The sequence below is a fragment of the Antechinus flavipes genome, chromosome 6 (assembly GCF_016432865.1).
Source record: "Antechinus flavipes isolate AdamAnt ecotype Samford, QLD, Australia chromosome 6, AdamAnt_v2, whole genome shotgun sequence".
NCBI classification, from domain to species: Eukaryota; Metazoa; Chordata; class Mammalia; order Dasyuromorphia; family Dasyuridae; genus Antechinus; species Antechinus flavipes.
In genome coordinates this window covers 247,259,884-247,270,394 of record NC_067403.1, presented here as the reverse complement: position 1 = coordinate 247,270,394, position 10,511 = coordinate 247,259,884, and positions in this window count along the sequence as shown.

The window sequence follows — 10,511 nt, the reverse complement described above, 5'->3', positions numbered from 1 at the left end:
TGTAGGAGATAGGTTTGGAAGGGGAGGGACTTGAAGTAGATAAATCACTTAGGAGGCCATTGGAAGAGTTCAAACTAGAGCTGATGAAGGCCTGAAATAGGGTAGTATCCAAGTGAGTGGAGATACGGGGAGAAATGGGAGAAGTAGTGAGGGAGACTGGGCACGATTTGGTGATTAATTGGGGGAAGGAGAGGGATGATCCTCTGCCCTCATGGGATTTTTAGATTCTACTAAGGATGTGACATGATTGATAAAACATGGGGCTTGGAGTCAGGATGACCCAAATTTACATCCTACTACAGATACTAGCTTTTGTCCCCGGAACAAATTACTTTTTTCCTTCTTTGCCTCCATTTCCTCATCTGTAAAATGAGGGAATTGGACTTTATGGTCTCTAAGGTTCCTTTCAGCTCTCAATCTTTGAACCTATGGATGAATATATACATTATGAGGATATATAAAATATAACATGATACATAATTTTAATTATACACACGCGCACACATGTGATTTGAGGATGGAGAGACTACACCGAGATGATTTCCTGTTGGAGGTGGCACATGAGCTGAGCCTTGAAGGTAACTATTCTAAGAGGATGAGGTGAGGAATCATGTTTTCCAGATAAGGACCGTAGCCTGTGCCAAGGTTGAGAGATGGAGTATAGTTAAAAACCAACTAGCCTAGTTTAGCTGAAAGTACAGCATGGAAAGGGGGTGGAGTGAGGTGGGGGAGGGATGTGCAGTAAATCTGGAAAAATGGTCGGGAAGTTGTGAAGGGCCTCAAAGGTCAAGATTAGATAGATTTTTTTTTAAATCTTAAAAGCTGTACGAACCTCTTCTCCCCCAAGAGGTGACATTAGATCTCTGGAAGGTAGAGATTTGAGACAGGGTTTGAAATTATATTCTCCGTGCATGACTGCCCATTGGACAGCAAATACTACTACTAGCAATTAATATTAATATAACTCGTTAAGGTTTGCAAAGTTCTTTACAAAACATCTCGCTGGATCCTCACGATAACCTTAGGAGGTAAGTGCTATTATTATCTTCATTTTACAGATGAGGAAAGCTGAACAACTTAAGTGACTTGCCCAGTGTGCAGGACTACTATAGGTCACGCATTGTGTTAAGGATACACAAAGAGGCAAAACACAGCTCCTGTCCCCAAGGAGCTCACAGTCCAAGTATACAAAGATGTACAAACAAGTTCTATGCAGGATAAATTAGGAATAGAAAAAATGGCACTAGAATTAGAAAGAGTTTCCAAAGGCTTCCTGTAGTTGGTTTTTTGATTGGGATTTATTTGAAGGAAGCTAGGAATGATGGGTGAAGATGAGGAGGGAGAGCCTTCCAAGCATGGGGAACAGCAGAGAGTTGAAAAGTGGGTCGCAGAAAGTGTCTGAGACAGAATTTGAACACAAGCTTTCCGATCTCCGATCCCAGCACTCCTTCCAACTACATTTAACTACTGAAAATGAAGAGATTGGATGCATCACAGCTTAGATCTCATGGGCAGTAAAAATAAAATATCTTGTCATTAAAATATGCAAATTTACCCTTAGAGATTGTCCCCTAGGAAGACTTCCTTCTTGAAAATTCCTTCTGCCTGCTCAGGTTGAAGGTTCTGCTACTTTTTATTTATTCATTTGGTTATTCCTTTGTTCTTTCGTTCACTTACTTATTGGCGAATGTTTGTGTGGCGTTTTAAGGTTGGCAAAGCGCTTTCATGTGTAGTCTCATTCGATCCCCTCAACAACCCTATGAAGTTGGTGCTATTTATCTGCTTTTCACAAATAAGGAAACCGAAGAAATAGGAGAGATTGTGTCTTTGTCCCGTGTGACCGCTCGTCCTACCGAGGGACACTGTGCGCCCAGCGGGTGGCGCTACGGAACCAGGGAGGAGCGCACTCTCTAGCCTTTCCGCGACCCTTGGGACCCACTCCTGGAGCCCAGCTCTGCGTAATTCTTATTTAAGGAACAGCTCTTCCCCTTTTTCCACTCTTCCTCAGTCGGAGAGAAAGAAGGAGGGACTCAGCCGTTCCCTATTCATCAACCCTGGGAGGGAAGGGAATTTAGAGTGGAAACTCAAGAGAAAGGAGGCAACCCTCTCGTGGAGGGGAGGAAGGGAGGTGTCTCCCTCCCCACCTCCAAATCTTTTGGAGTTTGGGGAGGGGGCTGAGCAGGGGCGGGATGGAGCGAGAGCCGTGTTTGTCGCTGCGAAAAGGAACAGATGGCTGGGAAGGGGAAACTGTGCGTGGGGAGGGGGAGAGGGTGCGGGGGCCGGAAAATGAGGAACGCGGAATTTCGACGCTCAGAGTCTCCCAGGAGAAGCCCCCACCCCCTCCCCATCCTCCCTGAAAAGATGAGTGGGTCGGGCCGGCTAGCATCCTCCTAGAAAAAGCCCCAAAGCGCCACACATCCCGCTCCTGCCCCAAGCGTTTGGGATCCCCCTGCCCTACCCACACGTCCTGAGTCCTTGAGAAACAAACCTGTTTTCTGCGTAAAGGTTTTGCAAATCTTCGAAGTTTAGCTCCATGTGATCTTGGGCGAGTCATTTTCCTTACTCTAAGTCTCAGTTTCCTCTTTTGTAAACTGGGAGGGTTGGATTAGGTAATTTTCGAGGGCCTTTCTGATTCTAAACTTTATGATCCCGCTGATCGAGACGGGTACCAGGTCAGCGAAGCCAACGGCGAGTTTAAAGGCTCGGGACCCGAAGGGTTAATGGGGCCGGCCTGGAAGGTGGGGGTTGTGGGTGGGAAGCTGGCTTACTGAGACTGGGAACCAGCTCAGGGATCGCAAATAGCAAAAGCAAAACGTGTTAATTGGAACTTTATGCAGATGAATTGGAGGGGGGGAGCAGAGAAAAGATGGGGATGGGGGGGAGGTCAGATGGGTGCGGGAAGGGGCACGTGAAGGGGGCTTGGATCTCTCCCCGGAAGAAGTGAGTCGGAAGGTGGGCAGGAGTTTCAGTTCAAGGAGGGTGGGGGAGAGAAGAGAGGATAGAGAGGAGAGAGGAGGGAGAGGACAGAGAAGAGAGAGGAGAAAGGAGGGAAAGGAAAGAGAGAAAGGAGAATGAAAGAGAGAGAGAGACAGAGACAGAGAGAGACACATACACACACAGACAGACAGAGAGAGAGAGACAGAAAGAGACAGGAGAGAAACAGAAAGAGACAGGAGAGAGAAACAGAGACAGAAAGAGAGAGAGAGAGAGACAGACACACAGAGAGACAGAGACAGAGAGACAGAGAGAGAGAGAGAGAGAGACAGAGAGAGAGAGAGAGAGAGAAAGAGAGAGAGAGAGAGAGAGAGAGAGAGAGAGAGAGAGAGAGAGAGAGAGAGAGTGTGTGTGTGTGTGTGTGTGTGTGTGTGTGTGTGTGCCGTCTATGAGTCTATAGACACATAAGGCTGTAACTGGGGACGTGTGATACCATACATATACATAATAAATGAGATTATGGGAAAGCGGTTGTAAACTGCAAGGTGTTATCCCAATGCAAATGAGCACTCTGTGTACATAGTGTGACCACGGATGATGTGTGAGAATATGGATCTGGGTACGAGGGCTGATCCCACCAGCTTTTACTTAATCTGAGTCCTCCACCTCTCCCGCGGCAAGACCCAGCGCCTGAATGAGAGGCTTGCGGCTCCCAAATCCCTCAATCAGCTGGCAGCAACCCACCCTTCCCCACTCCTCCTGGCTCTCTTTCTTCTCTCTGCCACCATGCCTCCCTTTGCTTCTTCTTCATTTCATAATCCTACCTCCCCCCCTTTCCCAACGACTCCATTTCCTTTCACTTCACTATTAACGGTCCCTTTGTTCTTTAATGGCCCATTTGGGATTTTCTTGGCGAAGATACTGGAGTGCTTTGCCATTTTCTCCTCCAGATCATTTTACAGCTGAGGAAACTGAGACAAACAGGGGTAAATGACTTGCCCAGAGTCACCCAGCTAGGGAGAGTTTGGTCACCTTTGAACTCACGAAGATGAGCCTTCCTAACTTCAGAGCTGGCATTCTACCCACTGCCATAGGTAGCTGCCCCCAATGGTCCCTAAAACATTGTAAATAGGACACCGGGAATGTCTTGTACAATTTTTTTTTTTGTCTCCGATTCCCTATTAATCCCGGAGGCCATCCCACTTTTGGGAACGTGGACGCAATCAGCCTAACCTTTCCAGGAAAGGGTCCAAAAGGGCATCTAGTCCAACCCATACCCGATAGCATAACATCATGAATTGTACGTTAGAAGGAACTAAAAAGGTCATATAGCTCACCTCTCATTTTACAGATGAGAAAGCTGAGGTCCAAAAAGGGTTGTTACTTGCAAAAAGTCACACAGGTAGCAAGTGACAGCCGATTCTTACCTTTTTCCTCTTGGCCCTATACTAGCATTCTCCTTTCCCTGTTTCCTTCTATCCTCTGCCTGCTGGTGACTGTCTCTGTCTGCTTTTTGGTGTGTCTGTCTGTCCCTGGCTCTCCGTTCTTTGCCATCTGTCTCCATGGGCCTTCCCCTCCTCCCATTCTTGCTTTCTTTTTACTCTCCAAACTCCCCTCCCCTGCATCTCCTTTTCTTCCTCTCATTGCCAATCCTCCCTAGCTTTCCCTAGTTTCTCCTTTCTTCTATTCTAATCTTCCTCTTTCCGAATCACAGAACCAGGAGGGACCAGAGAGGTATACCCTGAGCTGTCTGCTCGGCCTGGGAGCATCTTTTGGGGGACACGTCACCCTTCCCCCTTCTTCACTCTCCCAGAGGCCACCTTTAAAGGAGGGAAACCGTCAGGGCTTGAGCAGGATGTGACTAGAATAGCAGACATTAGAGGGTATTCCAAAACCGAGAGGGAGTGAGGGAGAAGGGAAGGAGGGGAGGAAATCTGCAAGATCACATCCCCTGTCATATCCAAAGCAGGCCTCCTGAAAGTCCTTAATTTTGGGTCACTAGATTATCCTCAAGGTCAATTCTGCTTCCTCTTCCTTATATACTTCCCACCTCAAAGTATAATTTACCCAGCATACTCCTGGGCAGATGTCTTCTTGTCCTTAGAGGCTCCTCCCTAACCTCCCCTCCTCCCTCCCCCCCCCCATCCCAGATATCAAAGGTCATACCTATACAAAGGCACAGAGATGGACTCAGGTTTCTGGAACATCTGACAGATCTTCATGGAAGAATGAAACATTTATGTGGAAAGATAACCCCAGTCTAGCCCCAGAGTCACCACCTGTGCCCGTCCCCACTAGTGTCACCTTTCACAGCAGAAGCATGAGCTTCCTTCCATTGATAATCTGGGAGCTTCAGCCCCTCCCGTCGTCTTTGGGTTTCTGAGTAGGCAAGGGACATTGTGTGTGTGTGTGTGTGGTTCTTCATGATGTGTGGCCCTCAACAGCCCTCTATTCTCTCAGAAACCTTTTTTCATATCTGTAAAATGGGTAGTGACATTATTTAAATTGTTGTGAGACTGGATCCATCTGAAGGCTTGCAGAGTTGGGAAGGGATGGGCATTTTTCGGCTTTCTGGGACTAAGAGGCCCAGGAAAAAGACTAATGGAGGCTCTCCTCTCTGTGGATGTCTAATAGCCTTATAGGTTTAAAAGCTCAATTCAGTAAGCTGGTTTATCTCTCTCAGTCCTGACTTCTTTTGCCCTGGGTGCCTCTGCCAGATGTTCACCCTCAGCCCTAGAATGTCTGTGAAGGAAGAGGGATCTGGATTCTTTTCTTGAGGCTGCAGTGGGGAAGTTAGGAACACTGCTCAAGGGTGTGTGTATGTGTGTGTGTGAGAAAGAGACAGACAGATGGAGACAGAGATAGAAAATAGAGACAGAGAGACACAGAGAGAGAGACAGAGAGTCAGAGACAGAAAGAGAAGAGAAACACACACAGAGATGGGGAAGAGAGAAAGAAAAAGAGAGACTCAGAAAGAGTGACAGAGAGAGAGAAAGGGATACAGACCAACAGAAAAACAGAGAGAGAGAGAGAGAGAGACAGACAGACAGACAGACAGACACAGACACACAGAGGAAGACACAAAGAGACAGAGAGAAAAAGAGAGAAGTAGACAGAGAGACAGAGACACACAGAGAGACAGAGAAGAGACAGGGAGGGAAGCGGGGGAGTGGAGGAAGAGAGGCGGGGAAAGAGAGAGAGACAGGCAGACAGAGAGAGCTCAATTTGTGTGGTTTGAAGTATGGAGATTGTTTTTTAAGAATTGCCTCAGTTTTAGAGATCTGTTGTCAGAAAATAGGGAGAGAGAGAGTCCCCTAGCAACAGGGAGTGAGTGGGTAGTAGGGGAGCTTAGTAGGGCTTTTTGGGGAAGGGTGAAAGTTTGTGGTATCTATGGGATATTTGGATCTATACCAAGATGTCTGACTAGAACAAAGGAAAAAGGCAGATGGTATTATGTCCTTGAATGCCAAGGTAAGTTTGGGCTTTGAGTTGCAAGCAAAAGGGAATCATCGCTATGTCTTGAATGACAATGAAAATGTCTCTTTCAAAAGTCTGTGCCTGGGGCAGCTAGTGGCACAGTGGGTAGAGTTCTAGCCCTGGAACCAGTAGGATTTGAATTCAAATCTGGCCTTAGACACTTGACACTTACTAGCCATGTGAGCTTGGGTAAGTCACATAACCGATTGTCTTGGGGAAAAAAAATTAGAAAGAAAAAAAAAAGAAAAAAAAAGGAAATTTATGAGATGCAAAAACAAAAGATATAAATAAAATCTATTTTAAAACACACAAAAAACTGTGACTGATGCTTCTAGAAGCTTAATCTGGTCGGAAGAGTTGGGGAAATATACTACCATCATTTCCCACATGGGCAGTTAGGTAATGCGTTGGATAGTGCATGGACCTGGAATCAGGAAGACATGAATTCAAATCCAGCTAGCTGTGCGACCCTAGACAAATCACTTGACCTTTGTCTGTCACAGCTTCCTCAATTATAAAAGGGAGATAATAATAGGTCCAACCTCCTTGGGCTGTTGTAAGGACCAAATGAGATATTTGTAAAGTGCCTAGCACAGTGCTCCTGGCATATAGTAGGAGCTTAATAAATAATCCATTAAAAAAAGTGAGGAATCATGGGTATGGAGTGTTGAGTATACTGTCAAATGATATCAATATATCTATTTCTGTGATTTCCCCCCCCACACACACACACCTTTTTACAAAAGGAAACTCATAGTGGGAGTAGGAGGAAATATAGGTGTGTGGCCAGAAATTATTTTGATGTGAAAATGAAAGGCATTACAGTTTTATTTTAATAGAAAAAAGGATTAATCTGGTTATTAGTTATTTGTTTTTATATCTCACCTCCCAGCTCGACCGGGAGCTCCTTGAAGTCAGGGACATTTTAGCTAAACATTGGCTATCCAATGGGTTAAGTGACTTATCCAGGCTCACATGGCTAGTAAGTGTCAGGTGTCTAAGGCCATTGGCACCCCAGTGCCTGGTATATGTCCTGAATACTCATGATGCCGGTGAATTAGTGAATTAATGATGAACAGGATGAACTGGAGACGGGAGCATCTGCAGATGGACACAAGGAGACCAGTAAAGGTCCCGGATCAAGGTGGTGGAAATCTTGGAGCAGAGGAGATGATTTTAATGTGCTGTAAGAGCTGATCTTGGAGTTGGAAGAGCTAGTGTCCACACTCAGTGGCTCTATAACTCTGGACAGCTCACTTTTCCTCTTTGCACCTCAGTTTCCTCAGCTGTAAATGAAGGGGGGAAGGGAAGATAAGAAGGCTGGGCTAATGGGCTCTGTATCAGATGCATGCTTCCTTGATGGAGGTTATGGCTGTGAATCTTCCACAGGGCTGGGGGTAGGGATGAGGATATGGGTGGGACTAGGAAGCCGGGAGCCTATGTGCTGTCAGGGAAGCTCTGCACGCAGATATGGGTGCAGTATCTCTGGGTGTGGTTTCTACTTGAATATGAGAGCAGCTGGTGGGGTTGGGAGTGTGATTTGGGGGATGTGTCTGTTGTGTGACCCATTGGGAGGGGTCTATGGGCTTGCACACATCTTGGGGAGCGCTTCTCTGATTGGGCGCACGATGGGTGTCCATGTGTCCGTCTGTGCTGGTCGTGTGGGGGTGGGCTGGGGAGCCGATGCCTATAGCCTCCTTCCTGAAACTGTCTTGCTCACTCATCTTGCTCGCACGGCTGTTCTGAAATAGCATCTGGACTGAAGGCCCATGAATTTTTCACAAGGATAATTACAAGGCCTGGGAAGGCTGGCTGTGATTTACCAGCACCTGCCCTCCCTTGGTCCACGGTGCAGCCCATCAACCTCATACCTATCTGGCTCCATTTTGAGCTCTCCCTCCCCCAAAACCTGTTCTCCCCTCATCCATAGCGTAACCCACCAACCTCATATTTAATTTTCTTCCCCTTAAGCCCTCCCTCCCCCAAACACCTGCCCTGTCCATGGTCCTAGTTCAGGCTTCATTTCCATTCACAACCCAAAGGCAAGCTCCTCAGAGAAACTCCTGCAGTGGCAGTGGTAAGACCTGGGTTTTCTGCCTCCGACTCACTGTGTGACACTGCATATGTCATTTCCCTTCTCTGGCTTCAGTTTTCCTATCATTTATAAAAGAAGGGGATTAGACCAGATGATCTCTGAGGTCCCTTGTAGCACTTTTTTTGTTGTTGTTTTCCACTTGAAAGTCTTTTCTACATCTGATATTTATGTTCTGAGTTTCCTTCCAGCTCTAACATTGTAGGTTCTTTGTTCAAAAGATCTTTCTAGCTTTCATTTTAATTCCACACTCAATATTCAAAGGTTCCATCCAGACCTGACATGCAGCCTTCTGTGTTTGAAAGCCCCTGTCCTTTTCTAACATTCCAAGTTCTAATGTTCCTTTCAGCCCCAACATTCTGGGTTCTATGTTAGGAGAATTCTCCTATCTCTAATATTTTGTGTTCTAAGACCCTTTCCAGACTCAACATTTTGGGTTCTATGTTAAGAGAATTCTCCCATCTCTAATATTTTGTGTTCTAAGACTTTCCAGCCTCAACATTTTGGGTTCTATGTTTGCACTGTGTATTCCAGAAACCCAATGAGGGTCTAGGACATGAAGATCTGAGCTAGGGACCCAACTTTGATCTATTTCCTAAGATTAAACTCTCCCAGATATAAGCTTCTTCCATTTCTAGGTCCGTACCTTATTTCTAACCATTCTTTTTATCTTAACCTCAGTATACAAACCCATTAAGTTGTGTATTTAACCACTATTTAGCTAACTTCTAGTCTAGCTGCAGCAATTAATCTAGGGCTACAACTCTCCTTCTTCTTCTTCTTCTTCTTCTTCTTCTTCTTCTTCTTCTTCTTCTTCTTCTTCTTCTTCTTCTTCTTCTTCTTCTTCTTCTTCTTCTTCTTCTTCTTCCTCCTCCATCATTCAGAATATCTGACTCCTATTCTCTTAAATACTAAAAGTCTCCCCTCCCTCTCTTCCATCCTCCAAGTTCAAAACTTTCAGACTAGGACTTCCTAGGACTAGGACTTTCCTCCATGGAATATTCCAATCTCTTATTCACTGACACATAAATCACAGCTTCTTCATACAAAAATTTAAATGTGAAAAACAAGTTTATGAGGGAGTTACAGGATATCTAGTCTTGGTGAGTTGTTGGGGCTCCAAAATGCTTAGCTAATCTTGTAATAAGTTCCTCTAAATTTAGTCAGCCTAGTTCTGCCCTGGAGGGCACAGAATCCTTAACTAGAGTTATTGTATTAACCTTCCCATCTTAGTATAACCTGCCATACCTGATATAGTGCTAGGAACCAATGGCCACTTCCATGCTATCTAAAGGATACTTCCGTGGAATTCCCCAAAACCAAGATCAATTCTTAAAGATAGAATAAATCTAACCCTAACCCTAACCCTCTATCTAGCCTTTCTAACCAAGGCAATTCTCGATCCTTATTTCCCACCTTTGACCTCTTTATCATAGGGTATAGGGCTCTAATTTCCTTCCCAATGGATGTCCCTAATATCACACACATTGATACCCCCACATCTCGTATCTTTTGTTCTTGAACCTACACGGTACCATGAATTCCAGAAAGTCAAGAGGAACCTGGGCCATTGGAACTGCTCCCCAATCCTTAGTCTGCAAGGGGAGAAGGATCTAGGGCTCTCTTGCTCTTTTTTCTACCAAGGAATTTTAACCCAGGATCTAAACATTTTTGTTTTTAAATATTTCAATACCATTGCATTTCATTATAATCCTATACATTTTACTTAAAAAGCATAATCCTGTGAAGAGATCCATAGGCTTTTCCAGGCTGGTAGACAAAAAGAGTTTATAAAAGTGAAAAGGTTTTAACCCCTTAATGTAACCTGTCCTGCTAATAGGTCATCCAATCTGGTTTTTTAGGGCTACCCACCATCCAAGAAAGCTTAATTAATCATGGCCTAATCAAGTGAACTTTGCCATCACCTCAAAGCTGTCTCTGCCCTCTAGGCTTTTCCCTGTACAGTGTTTCAGTATTATTAAATGAACAGCCCCTAAAAACCATAGGA